Here is a 20,571-nt window from a genome sequence, read left to right as displayed (position 1 = left end):
GTGAATTCTCTGTGCATGAGCTCAGGCTGTTTATGGACAGGAATGTACAGGGTCACATGTGTCCTGTGCTACTTTGTACTATAATGGTGCTATGAAGGGGTTCTAAAGGTCCAGGGTGTCTGAATCTTCCCCAGCTCCTTGGTGTTGCCTATGACAAGGTGGCACAGCTTGACAGGTGTCTGATCCATCAGTTCTTAGCTGAGTAGCTACAAAATATCTCAAAGTTCACACTCTGAGTGGCCTTTAGGATATTAGCTGTGTAGTTAGCTAGACTGAATGGTTGGACTGAGTGTCCCTGTCATGGACCCTTCACTATGTAGATCCCTCTGTCCACAATTTCACAAATTTTGGATTAGTCCCGGATCTGCTGTTAGGCCGGTATTCTCTGCAGAATACTAACAACCACACTAAGTTCAAGCAGATGGTTGGTCTACTTAACCATCCCAGTGTCATTTAATCTGTACCTGCATTCAGGTAAATTGTATTTGAGACTGTGACAAATACAACAAAAGATGATATTTTATTTGACATAAGGCACTAAAAAGGGTAATTTCTAACCTGAATGCAGGAATTCTGGAAGGAGGCTGGTACCCTGCAGTGTGGAGAGATTCGTCAAAATTGCAGTCAAGTTAAGTTACTCCATCACCATGGTGTAACCAGCCAAGGCAGTGGTTTGATGTGCTGTGTATTAGGCAGATCTATCTCACTATTGCTGTCAGACAAAGATCTTCAAAGTGTGTGGACGCTCCGTTGTACTGTAAGAAGCTCAAGGCTTCCCCTTCCTATGGGGTGGTGTTCCTCATGGCTGTTATTAAGCTGGAAGTGAACAGCACCAAAGTTCTTATTTGTTGTTTGCCTTCTGCAGGAACAAGGTACATGTTGAAAAGAGACATGCTTTAGGTTGTCCTGCCACAGTCTGAAAGTCTAAATGGATCAGGATCGTCATCTTCCGAAAGTTGTGCTTGCTTCAGGAGAAACAAGTTGCAGAGCTTCAGAGCCTCATATAGCACATGACAGCACCAAACTATTCTGGATATTTCCTTGGCTTTTTGTGTCGCTGTCCTAACTATCAAAAGGCAGGGCATCTTGAACCATGTGTTTCCATCTGATGTCTATTGATTACGAAGGAGCCCTTCCTCTCTTCCCTTGCCAAAATGTCAAGGTGTGCTTCTATGGGAGACAAATGACAGCAGTTGCACAGGGAGAATTCCTTTCCTGAATGGCAGCGACATGAAGAAGCCCATTAGCTCCTGTTAAACTGTACGTACTTGATAATGGCACATAGGTCAGATTCCAGCTCCTGGGGAGGAGTACTTCCCTCTCAGTACAGCTGATTGAACTGAAACTCTGCTTTCTTACTGCTGAGAGCAAGCCACACTGACCTATCGGGAGGAAAAAAATGTTACTTTTAGTATAGTGACTCTTCAGGGTGCTATAGGCAGGATAGGTTCTGTAGTGTGGACTTGGGAATGTGGGAGACGTAAATGCTTCATGCTTATACTGGAGCTTAAGGAGCTCCTGATAGTTGCATCAGGCTAAATTTTAAATTGTATGCTGGCTAAACTATCAGCAAAGTGTAGTACAAATATACATTTGCAGTCTGAGAAAGATCTAAAGCACGCAAAAAGGTTAGCAAGAACAAGATGAAGGATGGCACTGCAGGACTGCCATATTTGTATGCTGAAAATCTACAGCAGGATTACAGCACATATCCTAAAATATATGTATACGTATATTAATATATTTAGAAAATTTTCTGTAATCATGTTTGATTTTGGGTTTTGAGATTTTTCTTAAGTATCTGGTGATTCCAAATGACTCTTTCAAGGCATCAGTTAAGTTCCCTCAGCTGATGTGACGGCTTTTATACAGCGTGCTAGGGTTCTTTTGCCTAAATGAAAGCTGGGTTTAATTTGTGATATGTTGTAGAATGTTTTATTTGACTACTCATGTTTTAATAATTTGAAAAATTACGAGAAATGAGTACTGTTATTTATCAGTCTCTCTTTTGAATTTATTTTGTTTCAGGTGTCTCTTTTGTAGCAACTGGCGTTAGCTATAAAAAGTGTGCATTATATACTCTTAAGTGGAACTAGTGTTTGGGAGTTGGTCAGTATGTGTCTGTAGTATACAGCCAGTATTTTTAGATGATCTTTGTCCATTGTCAGTATTTTAGGTGGCTGTTTCTCTTGCCAGGGATGTCTTTGTGAAAATTTTCTCGGTGATATTGCAGCAAAAGCAACATTTACAAAAGAGTGAAAGCCTAAACCTTGGGTTGGTATTATATAAGCACAAAACTTCTCCGTGGATACTACTTTGAGACTAGTGCTCAGATAGTGTTCACTGCCAATATCTAATATATTGTCTTTTGCAGGTGTTGGGAACAGTTTGCCCTTGTCTGTATTAGCATCCAGACTGTTTTCTGCCCTGATGACGTGACCTGTAGCTGACATCTGCTGTCGGTTAGAGATTGCTGATGGGCCTTGGTGTGTAGAGTTCTTCCCCTGTGGCCTGGGGACAGTGAGTCTGGCTGGGCACGTGCCACAATCATTTGGGTTACTGCTTTGTTTCTGCCTGCTTATCACCTACCTCAGGAGTGTAACAGTAAATGAAGGGAAAGGGGGTTCAGAAGAAAGTCAGACCTCTGATGTCCTACTGTAGTGAAATACCTAAAGTCTGCAGATTTATTTCGAAAAAGGCGAAAAAAAAGGTAAAGATGATAACTTCCACGTTTAAAGATTGTACCCTTGTTTTAAGAATATTGTTGGTTTTATTTTGGTTTGACTAACATTTCCAGAACCAGTGAACAGTTTTAGGGCTTTATTAACACACTTGTCTAAAGAACTTGGCAGGCTGCTAATAAATTAAGCCCCTCAAGCTTCCTGTGAAGTGTCACAGATGGAGAACCAGAAACATGGGGAGGCCAAGTGACTTGCTCCAAACTCATAAGACAAATCTCCAGTGTGTTACTGGAGTGCTTTGATTAGATGCACCTTCATTTGGAGATTGTATGAAGCTGAGGTGAGGGGGAAAAAAAAATGCTGCATGTAATTGTAGCACACAGCATATTTTTCAACAATAATAACACTTGTATTTACACAGTGTCGCTAGTTGTATCTGTACAGATGCTACATCCCCTTTTGTCTCTCCTTGAGCAACCTTGGATATTTTTATGAAGAGCAGAGTAATGAAGGACCAGGTACATACAGGGGAACTTGAAGACTGAGACCAGCCACAGACTTACACTGCTGCTGGCAAGTTAAGTTTTAATTCTTCCTTTGTTTGAGGAGAAGAACTGCTTTTCTGTCTCTCTCCAGAGTATGGCTGTCTTATGGAAGAGATTTTGAACAGCTGATTAGCTTTTTGTTGTTGTTTCTTTTGTTGTGTTTAAAAATTTGCTGTACTTACAGTCAAACAAAGTCAGATATTTAGCAAAATCCAGGTCTCTGTCCAGACAGCACTGGCAAACTTTGCCTTGGAGGGTATTGTTTATACAGGAATATCCGTGGACTGCACTTAACTAACCTGTGCATTGAAGACTTAGATAGCTCTGTATTGTGGGGTTTTTTTTCCTCAGAATTTGCTCTTAGATCCAAGCAGCTGGCAGAGAATCTATTTGATGCTACTGTGTATGTTCCATAGCTTGAAGGAGGCTTTCCTTCGCTTTAGCGTGTGTCAGTTCATTATTTTCTTTCTATGAGAGCAGGCTGACTCAGAGTGCTCCTATGGAGTTGGTTCATTCAGAGAGACATTTATCAGCAAGGAACTTGCTGTTGTATATGATATCTTCTTTTACATGTTTTTGGGTTGCGTCTGGCATTTTCTGCCATAGGTTTGCTTTTAATTACAGGGATTTGGGCAGGAGAAAGGGCACAGAGGGCTAGAGATGAGAGGAAAATAGCCTGGAGAAGATGGGTAGGGCAGAGGAGCAGGGGGGATTTTGCACCATGGCAGAGTTTCGGGAGTCTTATCTGCTGAACTTTTGGGGGATGTGTTTTGGCTGGTAGCATGCCCTTTTCCCTAATTTTTTTTAATGTGTAAGTGCTTCAGATGTGGCTAATGGGAACACTTTGGGAGCTTGCAAAGTGCCAGAATCTGTTTGAAGGAATTGAGAAGTGTGGTAAATGATTAAGTTTTTGTTTGCTCAGAGTGTCCCGAGTTTTGATGGTGTCTGGGCTACTGATGGCTTACAGTTCCCTTGGAATGTGTATTCAGCATTCTGCACGGCGAAATAGAGGGCAAAGTTTTCATTAACAGCGAGATAGCTCCCATTATGAATGGTCTTGCTCACCTTACATGTCCAAAAAACTTTCTTAAAAGTTCAGAATGTTGACTATTGTGAAAATGAAAACATTTCTTTTTCATTTATGTTTGGAAGTTGTAAAATCTACAAGTCTTTTGAGCGTAATTGAAAGTGACACAGTCAAATCAGTGCGTGTCACTTATAAGGAGATCCTTACATCTTTCTATGCAGATGTCATGATGATAATACAGTAATCCAGTTATTAAAACATAAGTTTAGGCCTTGGTGCTTTTGTTCTCTAACTTTATTAAAGCGAAATACAATTCCAGCATATGAAATAGCAGTTGACGATAGAACTGGATAAAGTAGTCCTGTATTATTTACATAAATTTTAAAATAATTTTTTGCAAATAAGAAATATTCACATGGGAGGAATGCTTTAATTTTATTTTTTTTTTTTTTGTATAGTACATCTTTTTGGTGGAATATTAGCAGGCATTATTTTATTCTCAATTTCATCAGTGGTTTTGCAACAAGTTTGACATTTTGTAATGTTCTGTTTCCACAGAGGAATAAAAGTCCTTGTAAGGTTATTGAAACATGCAGTTGTAAAGCGCTTGTAAATTATCTTGGAATGTAAACAGTGATTGTGAGCTAGCTATGAGTATGTTATTTTAGTAAGAATTGGGGCATGTTTTGACAATTAACTGAGCATGAATTATTACTAGTGATTTTTATTGTATTATAATGTCATGATTGCTCCCTTGTTCTTTCTCTTTTTCCTTTCCCCCCGCTTATTTTTTTCTTTATTTATTCCTTTATTCGACTGTGGAAGTTGTCATCTGTTAATTTCTATCAGCTACTCTGTTGATACTGAACCAAAATAAATTAATTGAGAATGGCCAGATGTCCAGCTTCTGAACTGTTAAGTGGCAGATCCTTGCAACATTCTCATTGCTGTAAAATGTAACTCTTAGATGATACTAAATCTCACCACTTGATGTATGTGCAGTTATAGACTTAAGATTTTTGAATCCAGGGTTGGATCTGAGTTGTGCCCATGTTTTGAAACTGTTACTGTAAATTGAAATTGTTAGTGCATTGTTGTTGGATTTAATAGCCAATGACTTTGATAGTGTTAGCTATAAAATTCAGCGGGTTCATGAAGTTGAAACTGCTTCCACTTAAGTGATAAAGAAAAAGAATTGTAATTAGCAAGTTCTGATTTGTGTTTATGAAGAGATTAGGATAATACAGTAAGGAAGAAAAGAAATCTCTTTTTTGTTATTCACGAACGTAAAACTATGTTGAGAAAATGTGGTAATATTACAAGATTTTTAGTAGTCAAAATGATGTTGCAGGTATTCTTCAAGTATTGCAAATATAGGTAATGTGTGATAAAGTTACAAAGTAATGTTTGAGACATTGAAGAAACTCATGAAATCAGTAAAGAAATTTCTAGGTAAGGTATGCAGACTGCCTTAACTCTGTTGTGTAGTCATGCAGTTAACTATGCATCCTAGTAGCTTACTCAAAGTATGCGCTTCCACATAATTAGTGATTATTTTTACAGGTTGTGCTGGCCTTTTACATCGCAGAAACATGTTGTTCTAATCAAAATAAAAAGAGTTCAGTTTCATAAACTCCAAAGATTCTTGACTCTTTAATGCTTACAGTTAAGAGACAAGTTTAAAACTGTGGCCATTTGACTGTTTAGGTATTAAATGACGTGCTGCACTTGAACTTGGAGACTTGAAAGAACAAATGCACTTTGAAGTATGAAATTGGTTTAGAAATCACCTGCCTAAGACAGAAGCTTTGAAGCCGCTTTACATTTTAACATTGTAGAAGAAAATGTATTCTGGGTTTAAGAGTTTTCCTTAGGCTGAGACTTTATATCATGAATGCTTGGAAAAAATAGCTGGACTGTTAAGCACTTCTGCTCTGATAACTACAGAATATCCTTTTTGTTGGAGAGTTGTTGGAAAGACTATTTGGGATAATCTCAAAAACAGGACGGTATTTAATTGTAGAGTAATTGGATAGATCATTTACAGAAGCTTCATTAAGAGGAAGTTGATGTTAGCAAGTGGTGTCGTGTGCCATTCAGATACACAGTTCAACAAGTGCCATGTCTGTCCAACAGGAGATTCAGAAGGAAAGTGCGCATCACTAACTTGGAGGTTTTGTGAGTGATACTCCAAACATGCACTTTACAGATGTATGTGGTCATTCCTTGCACTGTGCTGAGTGCGGTGTTAGTGCATACTGCATTTTTTCTATACTCAGAGGTTTAGGTTCCTTAACTAGGAACTTCACAGCCTCTTTTGGTTAGAATAGCAATTCTGTCTGATGCTATATTCATTTACCCTTCATTAAATCCACGCACCACACAATATATCACCCAAATGCTGCCAAGATCCCCAAGGCAGGTACCTTCCTTCCCCAGGTGTGGAACCGCAGCAGCGCACACAGTGCAGTCCTGCATTGAGGTTTGGTACATCCCTCAAAATACGTATGTACAGCTTTCACACTGAAGCAGCTTCAGCTCACACAAGCAACTCCAGAGTTTGCTTCTGATCCTCAATGTAGTTCCACCTGGAGAACAAGCAGACATTTCTCAGTGGACAGGTGTTCACTCACATGGCTGCTGTCCCATTATTTAGACTATTTTCTGGTTTGGGGGTTTTTCAGAAGCTGAATTTTGTTGAACTCAGTCTTTTGGAAAAGTAGTAATACCAGTTGTTTTTTTCCAGATGAAATGTTGTGATAGGGATTAGCTGTCACTTATTCTATTGTAATTATCACATTAACTTGCAGATGAGGTGTTAAGATATATTAAGATACGCGTAATAATGGATATACTTATTTTCTTATATGATGCTTTTCATCAATAAATTTGAAAGTATTTAATTAGGAGTTACAATGTACATAATTTCTCCTGATATACAGGGAAAGGCACTAAGAATTCAATGAATTTGGCTGAAAGTTTTCCCAGTAGGCAATGAAGGAATGCGGGGTTTGACAACTCCTTTGTCTGCTGTCCTGTCTGTTGGGTTGTGTGGTAATTAGTAACAGCCCTCCAAGGACCCATACTGTTACAGTAAATGGGGCTAAGGTTTGCTCCTTGGAATATTTTTGTTTAATGGGGTTGGTGAAAAGGTCTCTTAAGTGCTCTCCGTCCATGAATCCTGATGACTTTTTATTGCTTTAAGATACTGGAATATACCTCAAATGCATGAGATGGGACAGTGCAGTTTTGCTTCTCTATCTCCTTTTTCTTGTGCCTGTTGAAGGCGCTGTCACTGCTGAAGCCAGGTGTGTGCTGGAGAATTGAGAGGATCTCTGAAAAGCCATGTCTTGAACTCTGGTTAGGAAACCTCTTGTTCCAATCACCCTATAATTAAGTTCATCAAGGAGTACTAGGAGGCACAGCAGACTTGAAGAAAAGCTGAGAAAATATGGTTTCTAAACAGATTAGGAATCAGTCTTTGCCAGAACTGTTATGTTGATTTTTTAAATTATTTTTATTTTTTAACTGTTACAGAGCTAGCACAACATTGAATTAGTGGATGAAATGCATTAATAAATGCTTTGCTACACCTAAATCCTTAGAAATAAATGAACATTTGTTTTGCTACATGCAAATGGTCAGAGTAGTACAATGCTGGAAGGGAGATTCTTTCTAAGCAAAGTTGACAGGCATCAAGCTGTGGCATCAGAAGTGTTAAGTGGTCCTCTCATGTCAGTGGGCTGTTAGGTGGATGAGATTAATCTGGGAAGCTGGCTGCTGCTGAAAACATCACAAACAAAACAGCTCCAAAGGCAACTGAAGCTTTTCTAAGTTTCTGAGAACGCGAAAATGAAATTGTTGCAGCTTTTTGTTTGTTAAATGGTGAGAATTACATAGGTGTAGGTTAGAATATGACTTGTGCAGTATTCAGTGTCACAGAAATTGAAGTAGAACAATAACGTGCTTGAACTAATAAACTACTTCTTTCTTTCATTAAAAAGAAAGAGCTCAATTAATAGCTTTTATTATATTAGCGTGTGTGCCTTTGAGTGACAATGTGAAACCGATGGTTTGTATTGTGAGTAGGTACTGTGAAGCATAACAAGTACAGAAGATCTTTTTTTTTTTGACATATACAAATAACATGTGTCTTCCATTGCTTATTCATTACTTTCTTCTGCTGCTTCAGTTCTATTACATGGGCAGGTTTCTTTAAACTTGCTCAGTAATTTTTTGAAAGTCTTCAAAACTGTAAGATCCTGATATTTCAGAGGGGAAATACAGTTATTTTTGCTCATTCTTTAGTTGGTAAAAGCTCCTCAAGTTTTTTAAGGCGTTTTTTGCCTGATGTAGCAACAACAAAGTCATTTTTCTCTCACCTAATTGCAGCAAATCTCTTGAGCATGTCTTGGTAGCAGAGTTTGCCCCTTTATAGGGTGATCGCTTTAACTGCAGAGCTTTATTGTGAGGATTTAAATTGTGGTTGATCCTGTACCTGTGACCAACTATAACTTTGTCAGTAGCGCCCCAGAAGAAGGCGGGATTGGGGAGGAAGGGAACACCTCTGAATGTAGTGTGTACGTATTATTTAGGATGTTCATATTGAATATTTGATAAACACTTAGTGACATATGGACTTGTACTGACCCGAGCCTGTTGTGACCATGTTCATCTCTAAGTGTTGTGTCTCTCGGAGGTAAGAACGCTCTCTGAGGTGGGCAGCAGGTTCTTGGCATGGACTTAGTCTAGCAAAACTGTGCTTATGTCTCCTGGAACAGGGAAGAGACTCCTGTACCAGTATAAAGTGCTACATTGCCAGACTAGTTTGTCTATATTTAACGTGTTTAACCAGTAGGAGCATATTCCTATCCTGGAAAATGTTTGTGGTGTGTAAGTATACTATATAAATCTCAGTGTAAGAGCTGCTGATGTATGTGTGCTTTTTCAGACAGTAAAAATATTTGACTGGTTGTACTTGCAAAGATAATTATTCCCTTGAGAGCAGAATTCTTAAAACAAGAGCTGTTTTCTGGAGTTGTATGTTAGCGAAACTAAAGATTGCTCTTCAACCTGCAGGAAATGTTGTTGCCTGTTTCAACTATTTTGTTTAAGTGGCCTTGGGGTAGAGTTTTTGGATGTTCAGGCTTTGGTTAAAATGTTTCTCATTCATATTTCCATGTCCTGTTACCCATTAATGAACTTCTTTTCATATATATTTCTTTGGCATAAATTCGTCTAACTGTAAGAAAGAAGAAAAAGAAAATGCAGTTTAGCACTGTAAGCAGCACCTCAATCTGCACACCAACAAGAAAGAGAACAAAGTCCATTTCATTTGAAATTGTGTGAAGGAAAAAGATGATCTTACTGAAAGTATCTGAAAGTAACTTAAAGGGGAGATGAGTTGCATGAAAGGCAATATTCCTGAAGAGAGGCACTGTTAAAGGTGTTGTACTCAGTACAGAAGAAGTCCAGAGAATTGGCGTAAGAATTATTTGTGTCCTTTTAGACAATACATTAGACAACACATTTTCATTTAATATCCAGCTGTTGATTAAGACAGAGCAGACATCATCTATCTTGGGTTGAGAAGAGGATTTTTAAATTAAAATATGTTCTTGCCCTTGACTTTTGTTGAAGGGAGAAGTGAAGTAAGAAACCAGAAATATCTTTGGTGATGAGCTTGAGGATTGGAAAAAGCCAGGCAATTACTGGAGGAAAAAAAACCCAGAAATTCACATATGTGGCTGCATAGAAAGTGCCCTCTTTAGTTTGTTGAGTCAGCTTTTGAATGCTGCAGGTTGTTTTGCTTGTAAAGCGCATATGTGTTGTAGATGTCATGACTAATTAGTTTCAGAGGGTGCTTCTGATTGCTTTGAGATGCAAAGTATTTAGATATTTAGTTGTTTGACTTTCTTTAGCTATGCTTTTGTAGAGCTGACAGACCCAAAACTGAAATTGGCTACAGAGCGGCTAACAGCAAATTCCCTCATAGTATCTTATGATGCCATTTGCTAAAGATTAGCTCCATTTTTATTAAAGTGTACCAGTGATATCCTGGATCTAGCTGTGATTATGTCTGTTGGCAAGCTTATTCTTAAAAAATTAGGTGTACTCTACTAGTGTACTGTACTAATGGACAGCACAAATCCTTAGTTATTTGCTTTAAAGTAGCAACCTAGTAGAGAAAGTTGATACACACTGAACTTGCACTTTTACTAGACATAGCTTTTTGTTAGGTCTACTGAAAAAATGAGAATTTTCCTTATTTGTCATAGAGAAATAGTAATTGATTGTAAAACTGTGCAGAACATGTTGGGAAAGGAGGAATTGGATTTGAGTTTTCTCTGAGTTTTCTGATGGCCAAGTTGTGGAGCATGAAGAAATAACTGACTTTCCTCAGCAATAATGGGTACTCTGACAGCAGTAAAGGCAGCAAGAACAACACTTGGTGAAATGAGAGCAGGATATGGGTCCACTCCTCCTGTACATGGACAAGCAATAAGATACTTGGTATTGTGTAAAAAGACATAGGTGAGATTAGGGATTTTATTTTTCTCAACGTTTTTTGCTCATTTACTCATCATTTTCCCTGCTAGAAAAATTAGAAGACTGTACCCATTAGTCACTGTCTGAGAAATATCTCCCTGATCTTTATTATGAAACTTCATTAAACTTTTATTATAATAACAATAATAATCTTGTTATTAAAGAGTTGGTCTAGAATGCTGGGAAAAATTCATTTTTATAGGATTTTTTTTTAACTCTTAACTTACACTCTTCCTCCAAAAAGCAGGATTCTGTAAAGAATGCATAACAAGTTTTATTTGATGTCAACAAAGAAGAATATTTGCTGCAATCGTATGTGACACTTGGATATGAAAATGGTCCTTGAAGTATTATTAACACTACTTTAGTAAGTCTTCATGATAGCATCCCAGTTGTCACATACCGCTTCTGAAACATACTGAAAGTTGTCTGATTCATTGCTTGTTCTATAGTCATAGTGAGGTCCCAGCCAAAATGAAGGACCCCATTGTGGCCGCGGTGTATGGACAAATAGCAAGAGAATACTGAAAGGCTGCAATCTAAACAGGCAGGGCAGACAAAGGGCATATTATCCTGATTTTAGAGATGGGATACTGAGGCACAGAAAAATCTAATCAGGGTCATGCAAGAATGTTGTTCGGGAGCCAGGAATTGAGCCAGCTCTCCTTGAGCCCAGTCGTACCGCCTTAAACCAGAATCGCTCTTCTGCAGAAGATAATGCAGCTTCGCAGGCTGGCGTGTGAGTGCCAGTTGTGTCTTGCTGAGTGTTTATGAAGAGCACACCAGTTGGAGGATTAAAGTCTGTTTCCTGGCAGTCTGCACAGAAGAAATAAGAGTGAAAGGTTTTTTCAGTCGTGGGATTTTTCTCCTGAGGACTGTTTGACTGCATATTTTTGTTAGCATGCATTGACAAGAAAATAGAAGAAGAAAACGTGCAATCCTTGCAGTATTTTGTTTCTAGTACTCCAAATGATTGATTTATTAAAAGAAAGTATTGCAAATTAATAATTGTATTTAAAAGATTTCTGGTGTTTTGTTCCACATTCAGTAGTCCCTAGTATGGCTGTATTCAACATTTCCATAATGAAAATGTCAATAAAGATCAGAGAAGTTATTTTCCTTTCAAACTTAATATTTCAGATCACTTAATATTTGGTAACTTAACACAAGGTCATTGAAGCTTTGATCCTAGCAAATTGGGAAAAGTAAAGAAAAACCACTTTAGTACTCATCCTGACCCACTGTAAACATTATCTGTACTACAGATGTAATGTTTTTAGTGTCGTTTACAGATGGGTTATTAATTTATTTAGATTTTGGTTATTTATTTTGACTTGCACAATGGAAAGCTTCAAGTCTTTGCACTAAGTCAAGGTAGAAACCCTACTGGTTTCAAATAAAGTAATAACATACATACATCATTAATAAATACTTATTGATTATAGTGAGCCCTTTATACGTGAGATACAACTGTAAAGATATTATAAATAAGATGGTCTTCATTACAGATAAAAGGGAAGGAATCTCCTTCCCCATTAGCATTCTTAGCCAAACTCTTGGTGACAAAACTATCAAAAAGTTAGATCTATGGTAGCAGTATTTGAATGGCCCATCTTTCTTGCAAAAGGTTACATAATTGCCACCAATACTGTGTTTTCACCTTTGGCTCTTGACAGACTAATATATTTGGATTTTCAGGACTCTAATGACTTGCAGAAGTCCCTTATGCTTTTTGAAACCCATTAATGTCTCGGGCTCCAACAAGGCTTCTTCACTGCACTTACAAAGGACAGCAGTACCAAGCTGTTGCCCTGTGGCAATTGTCAGCTGTTGTAATGCCAAAGGTGAAAGCTGAGAAAGGGTCCCAGGTACGTGCTACATGACGGGAGTACTTCTGTAGCTTAGAAACATAAGGAGTACTGAGGGAAAAAATCAAAAAGACCCCATACCTTTCAACCAGTATTTGAAATCTCCAGATCTTTACTGCATCTGCAGGACCATGTTGTTTCCTTGCCAATTTAGTGTATTTGGCTTAACCATCTTATGGCAGAAAATCAAAAGCTGAAAAACCGTTTGTTTGTGAGTTACTGGAGTTCACTCACAGACCTGACGTCTCTTCCTGTGTCAGGATGTGCTCTCCCAGCAAAGCAGCTGGCGGAGTCCACCTGCTGTAGAAGTGTCTGAGAAAGTATGTGTGTGGTGCAACCCTCTAGCTGTTGCTAAAGGTCAAACAGCTAATTCAGGAGAGCCATACATCAATCTGAGCTGAAATTTAGTCTCATCATCCATGAAGGATGCTACTTTGGCTGACAAGTCTCATTTGCAGTGAGACTTTTCTTGATGTACGGTCAAGGAAGAAAGAATTGTTCTCTTGCTATATAGTGGTTCATGGAGACTCTAGTCAAGGTGCATGACGTTCACTTTGAATTATGAGGGAAATGAAGATTATTTCCTCCTTTTCTTCCTCTTATGCCTACCTGTGGGAAGCTGAGAAATCAGAAGGCTAATGCAGAGACTCATAATCCTCCTGCACGTTTTTTATCCTTTGTACACACACCTGTGTGCAGCCACACTCACTCTGAGGTTTTTGATAGTGATAAATGTGAGCATCTAAGAGAAATCCACTGTTTCTGCAGGCTAAGAAAGTCTCCTGATCAGGACTTTGCCATGCTCTCCATAATCAGGAGTCTGGGGATGGTTATGCTTTATGTTCTACAAGTGAGATGTCCTGAGTGCTTCTCCACACAGAATGCCTAGTCTGGATCCTTATAAAATATCTTTTAATGTTTCCTTGCCCTCAGTAATTTAATTTTTGCTGTCATTTAATGATACTGTTGCTGTCCTAAAGATTTCCAGGCCTAAGCAAGATTAAATTTGTAGCTGGAGGTGATATCTTTAATTAGTCTAACTGTAGCTGGTAGGGAAAATAGGAACATTTTGGGGCACAAATGTCCTTAAAGCCCAAAAGCCAGATCTAACTGTTTACCTGTTGGTCTAATTGAAGATAGTGTCTACATTTACGTGACTCTCTAGTTTTCTTTGAATGTGAAAGCCTATTTCTTCCTTGTATTTTGCTCACCCTGATTTTTGGGCCAGTTATTTAACTGATGAGTGGAAAGTTTGGCCTTTTTAAAAATTTTTCTGTCTTAGGACCTTAATATGCTTAACTAGTATCTATTTTAGTGCATAACAGGATTTTCTGCTGGGTGTTGACTTTATGCATTTTTGTAATAGTAGACTTTGTAAGCAGCTCTCTAGTTCCTGGAATATGTTGTTATATGTAAAATGGGAGGCAACTTAAAATCCAGGTTCATAGGGAGGATGCATCTAATCATTGAGTAGAAATGTAAGAACAGTTATAATTTTGTAGGCAGTAGTTGAATGTTACAAGAGTTGCTACAATTGCCTTCTGTTCTTGTGTTACGATTACATGTATCTAGTTAAAACTAAATATTGTGTAATTGAATGGTGTCCATTTCAATTACAAGCATGGGTTTTATTACCTGTAACCTGCTGAACTGTCTTTTGCTCTTACCTCTCAGCCTTGTTCCACTCTTCAAATTATTCCATGTGGACTTGCAAGAGAAGGGCCAGCGCAAAGCACGGCCAAGAAATGAATGGCCTGTCTTTCCTCTAGCTGATCCGTCCCAGGACCATCCCCTGTCACCCCAGTCCCGGGCTGCAGTGGTCAAATGCAAATGTTCACTGAACTTTATTAATATATGTTAGTAGCTTTAGTGTTTGTATTTGCTCTGCAGTTTGAACTCTGATGATAAAAAATTAAAAAGAAAGTGTTAACTGAAATTCTTATAACCATCCAAACAGACCTCCGTGGTATACAGCCCTCTCTAAATGTGCTCTGGTTTTCCAGTAGTATTACCTACACCCTTCACATCAGAAATGAGGAGGCTCTTTAACTGAAGGACAGGCAGGAAAGCCAGTGTGCTCAGGAATTGAAAAGGTAATCATTGACCTGTCTGGTTACATTGCACAGAATAAGTGAGAAGTAAAGTGGTGAAGTGGGAATGTGGTTTTAAAGATTCATTCCATAATCTGAAGTATTAGAACATAAAGAATGATGTAAAAGGAGATGATACGCTTCTGAATGTTTTTATATGGTACAAATTAATAATTTTTTAAAATTTCTATCTTTAACTGAGGGACAAGTAGTTTTATTTTTATAAAGCTTTTGGAGCCAAGTGTTTTGAATATTGCACAGATACCTGTGTGAGAGATTTCAGCACGAGCTGGAGATGCACAGCTGCTCCATGGTAATTTAACTGGTCTTGGTCCTGTTGGTCCTCCTGCTCTCCAGTTCTGGGCTCTGCTGCATTTCCTTCCCCTCCCTACACTAGCAATAGTGTTCATCAGGTTCTGCAGTGGGGCAGCTCAAGGAATTGAACTGTCAGAAAACCTTTCCCTGTTCAGTTTGTCCTTCCTCTTGTTACTTTGCTCCTGATTCAGAGTTGTTCTGAATTCGACTCCTTGTGTAATCAGTTAATTGGTGGTACAAGCACAAGGGAGGGGTAGGAACATGAAGCTTGAAGTCAAAAGGGCCATACCAGGGCCTGACTTTGGTTGGTTTAAGTTCTTCTGGAACTGCAGCCTGACTTACTATTGAGACAGAAAATTGCAAAACAACATTTATTTTGAGTGTCCTACAGTGTTACAGAAAGAAGATTGTTATAGAAGAAGTTAAATGCCTTTGCAAGCACAAAAGAGTAACTGAGCACTTCACTAGTCATTCGGTGTTAGAGGCTGTACTTTATGTGAGCTGTGTACAGAGAATGAAATAAAGACTCCACAATCAGATGAGCTGCATTCTGCCTGCTCCAGGAGGTAAGAGGCTGTGTGCCTCCATATAAGCAAGTTTGAAGAAGTAGGTTTTTCAAGAAGGAAAAACCTAAATTAGGTACTGACTTATCCCTTTGATATCTTAAGATGTGAAAAGGTGGGATTTCTTGGTGTCACGGGTATGCAGCCTACTTTCTACACTTATGAGTTTCGGTGTTTTTCTTCCAGTATTCTTGTGATGTGCTAATCTGGTAGCCCAGGCAATTCTGATCCTGTGTTGCCAAATTATTTTAGACTGGGATGGCAAATAGCCTGCATAAATTTCAGAAAAGTCTTCAGAATCATGATAGAAAAGCTCTGTCACATTTTCCAATGTTTATTTCTTTTTTCTTTTTTTTTTGTTATATAGTGTATTATGCAAAATAGTAATGTCAGTGATGTGTATTTTACTTTACAATCCCTTCCAAATAGATAGTTGTTATGAAAGGTATGCAGATACTGTTAATCCACAGTATTTGTTTAGATCACTAATTCCCAACTACAAACTGTTCTTTCTTGTTACAGGCCTTTGGGAAGGGCAGGCACCACATCCATCATCAATACAGTTTCAAAATGCCTAGATAAGGCAGTGTAATACAAAGTGTTTCCAAGTCATTGGGGGTGCTATTTTCTGTGTAAACTATAATTAATGAAAAATTCCCAACATTCTTTAGGATTGCCAGCATCCTCATGACTGCTGTAACCTGGAAGGCAGCATACCATTCAAAGTTACTGGTCTGGTTTAAAGGTGTCATCACCATGATTCTTTCCCACACTGACTCTTGTAAAATCTATTTGCGCTTTTTTCCCTGCATCATTTTTTTAAATTGGTCACTGTTGTGTTTTATTTATTGTTGCTGTTGTTGAAAAGTCCAGTATGTCTGTTTTCTTCTCATTAATCACTTGATTTTTTTAGCATGCAGAATCTTTGGTTCCTTTAACACCTGAAGGACATCAGTCAGGACTTGGGACAACGGTGTTTGGCCCTGTGTTAGCTTTATCCTGAATATTTGAATTTTGCTTCTTCCTCAGTTTCATGGTTACTTCAGCCATGAGCTGATTCTTCCATCAGAAAAGAAATTAGCTTGTGCCTTACTTTATGGTACTGACCCTGAGCCATGATTTGAGCAGGGGCTTGGAGTAAGTGACATCCAGCCATCTCTTTCAGCTTCAATCATTCTGTGATTGTGACTGCGACTCTGGCATTTTTCCAAGTAAAATGCAGTTTATACTGACTAACTCATTACTGAAGCAACTTACTGGTTTTTGCATGAAAAGGAAAACTAATGAAAACCATACTTGAGGAGAATGAAGCTGATGTTAAATGACAAGAGTGTGACATTTGTTTCTAAGATAAGGCTATCCTGTCTATGCAAGCATGTTTAACTGCTGTCTGAGTGATACCCCGGAGATGTCTTTATATTGTTTCAGTTTCAAGTTTCACTTCACCATTCAAATGACTTAGTTTTTTGAGTAATCTCAAATGTAAAAGTGTTACGATGCATTTAAAGGTTTTGTGCATTCCTCTGTTTTTTAATGGTGGATGGATTCGTCTCTTTTGTGGAGCAAGAAGGAAATATTGAGCACATTTCTAGACACAGAGTTTAAAAATCTTTGTTTCCAGGAATGGGAGAAGCCACATGGATTTGTTTTTTTCCGTTGCCATTTTTTCCATTGCATCTTTTTTTTAGCTTTTCTTTATTTTAAAGTAGTGTGTCTTGAATAGTCTTTTTTCTGCCCTGCTTCTTCCCCTTCTCTCTCTTTACACATAACCGTCACTAATCTTTTTCAAATCAGACTTTCTGTGTATATTTAGTGGAGCAACTGATACATAAGTGAATGTTAGTGTGTATGATTTATAGCAAAAGATCATAATTAAAAATTTAATTTCCCACACTATATTGTGAGGTCTGAGTGTTCAACGACCTTAATTCTGCAGTGGAAGAATGTTTTAGATTATTTCTCACTTTTGTTTTGTTATACACTTGGATGTAAATGATTATGAATTATGTAATAAGAGAGAAGAAACTTCATATAAGTCATCTGGCTTTGATTGTTACTAAAAATAATTCATTTGTATGTGTTATTGGAGAAGATAAACATTGTATCTGACACCTGCATTTTTGAGTTTGTGCCACAATTTGCAGAAGCAACATTTTCTTTTTTTTCTATGGTATTTGTGGTTTTAATGCACATTTTACCAAGCTGATGTCTTACAAAACTATGTCATATGGCTACAGCTTTTTATTTGCTAATGTTAGTAATATAAAAACTATAAGCAGAAGTTATATTTATTTTCTAAGCACTATAGCAAAATATACATGAAGTAATATTCGGTTTAAGATCTCAATCTAGGAAAGGCATATTTCCTACAGTCAGCATCCACTGTCTCTGATTTCCACCCGTCTTAAATATTTTTCGTGTGATATGGGACCCTCTTGCATCGTGTTGGTTGAATAGCTCATTTTCAAGCAGGACACTTGTGGGCATGCAGTATCCACAGACATGGCTGGCCAAAAGATTTGCTTTTGAGGAAGTGACAAGTCAGTGCCGCAAGCAGTGGGGAGCATGTAGATCACACTTCCACAAAGCCTGTGGATACGGGGAAGTAAGTGATCTGTTCTTTCTTGCTCTTAAGAGTCTACTTTGAATCTACCGAAAGCATCTTCCAGTAAAATGAGGTAACCATGATGGGGCCACAGGCTGCGTGTGCTTGCCAGAGGGGCTGGGCAGCTCTTTCTGCCTCAGACTCGCAGCTGTGTGTGTTTGGGGAACATGAGCAACAAGCAGGTCGTGGGCTCTGGTAGAAGTCACTGTGCTGCTCTGGGGTGAATAACACACACGTTGGTCACTTTGTTTCCCTTCTACTGGGAGCCAGGATTTGTTAGAGAATAAAAACTCTTTGCAGTTGCCCTACTGTCACTCCCTGGTTTTTGTACTTTGATAATTGTTTCAGTACTGTTTGATAGGCACTCATCTTATTCAGCAGTTATCTGCTGTCTTCTTCAGTGGTCCTTTTCCATGAAGAAGTCTTTCCTGAGCTAGCTTTGTAGAGAGATGTTTTCTTCTCCAAAATTAAACTTTCCTGAAAAGCTTGTCACCATTGTTTACAACTAAGCAGAGAGGGATGTGTGATCGTCACCTTTAGAAGATAAATTGTTATTATTTTTAGAGGCTGCTGTCTTTTTTGCTGCACATACAAGGTCTAGATTGTCAAATCGCTATAATCTGATCTGAAAATGATACGAGCATCCAGAATAACCCTTCAGTCTCAGTCACTTTGGGTAGGACATGGTGGCATTGAGCTATTCTTACTAAAAACAACAAAACGTAAAAAGATGCATAGTTTTTTATATTTTCTACTTTCTTTTCAAACTTCCCTTACTTTCTCTGATCTGGATTGCATTTATAATATTATTACACCTAGTAAAGTGTGTCCCCAGTTGGAATTTCTAGTGAGACAATATTAATGCTTTGTACAGCTTTAATTAAAAAGTAATTTAAGTATACTTAATGGGTGCTTACAAATCATGAGTTTAATAATGAAAACTGATTTGTGCCAATCTTGTTAACATTGATGAACTAATAGAGTTAGTCGAATCTGTTTGTACTTGATGATCAATTTTCTTCTCTTACAAACTCCTGCATAGTGATGTCTTTAAGGAATCCAGTCTGAAAGACAGTATTTAATTAAAGCTTTTTAGCTATTCTGATTCAATAATAACAATTTATTTCTGTGGTGTGATTCGTCTTTCTGATTTCCAACCCATGGTTTTGTTTCCTTGAGATTCTTGGGTTAATTGAAGTGGACTTTTGATAGGTAGCTAGTAACTTCAACTCATATCAGATGTACAATAGACTCTTGCACCTCCACTGGGCTATTTCTAGGCAACTGCAAAATGAGAAAGCTTTCAAAGCACTGCTTCAGGATGTCACTTACTCTGCCTCTGTGCATCGTTTTGATGCTGTGTTTCTCACAGCGGCGTTTTGGTGCATTCTCCTACATGTCTGTGCAGTTTTTTTGCACCTCAGCTTCTGTCGCCTCAGTATCATAAGAACTTAACTGGTGCTGTTTGCCAGCGTTGTGCAGTGAGCTCACGGGTACCAGAACTTTTCCTCCACTGCTTTGTCTTCTTGACAGTGCCTGGTGAAAACGTAGATGATTTTGTGATCCTGTGAACTAACCTGATTTCTTATTCCATCTGTGTCCTTGGGATAGATCTCTCCAGTATTAATACCTTGTGTGTTTTTGTAAGTTACTCCTTGCAGCCAGACTTCATTAAAAACTCAGATTTAGACCCAGCCAGCCTTCATGTGCCTCTGAGCTGGGTATATTTTAAAGGCTGGTATACAGAGCTGTGAAGGTTAAATGGACTTAAGGAATTTAAAATGGAAAAAAGTTGAAACTTTTGTGTTTCTAAAGGGCAAAGGCTGTATGTTTTCTTAACAAGATTGTCACTAGACCATTCAAACAACGAGAAAAAAATGTTCTAAGTTGTTGAGATGTTTTAGCCATTTTTGAAATATTTCATAAATGTCACTAAATGCATGTTTTTGAGATAAGACTTTGTGTCAAATTGTACCTGCGAGAAATCCTCCTTTCTGTGGAGTTTACAATGCTGTTAGTGGAAATTTGTAGGTTCTGTTCAAAAATATCCTTGGTTAAGAATTGCCAATGTAAAGTTATTTTTTTAAGATCACCGACTTATCACATTGAAGCAAAATAAACAGGCCAGACATGGTGACTGCTTAGGGTTTTGTTTGTTTGTTTTACTAGTAGGGAGGATTTGATTTAATCTAACTGTGTGGTTTTGGCTTCATCAGTACTAACACTAGCTACACCAAGAGATTCCCAAAGGAGTTTATACCTCACCACTGCCCTTCTTTTAAATTTAAATTGAACATGTTGATTGCATTAATCTGGCCGTAATGCATT

At 38.2% G+C, this 20,571-nt stretch overlaps 1 protein-coding gene across 4 annotated transcripts in view; it reads left to right on the top strand.

The window, feature by feature from the left end:
• Positions 1-20,571, top strand: part of ATXN7L1 (ataxin 7 like 1) — a 115,549-nt gene that overhangs the window by 16,833 nt on the left and 78,145 nt on the right. The window contains exon 1 of one of the 4 annotated variants that reach the window (XM_080363530.1): positions 2,644-2,710. The exons of the other annotated variants lie outside the window; for them this stretch is intronic. The gene's annotated coding sequence lies outside the window, so the exon portion shown is untranslated. Of the gene's footprint in view, positions 1-2,643; positions 2,711-20,571 lie in introns of those variants that run through there. 4 annotated transcript variants of the gene reach the window in all.

The sequence above is a fragment of the Nesoenas mayeri genome, assembly GCF_963082525.1.
Source record: "Nesoenas mayeri genome assembly, chromosome: 1".
Lineage (NCBI taxonomy): Eukaryota > Metazoa > Chordata > Aves > Columbiformes > Columbidae > Nesoenas > Nesoenas mayeri.
This window is presented reverse-complemented; position numbering and strand designations above follow the sequence as displayed.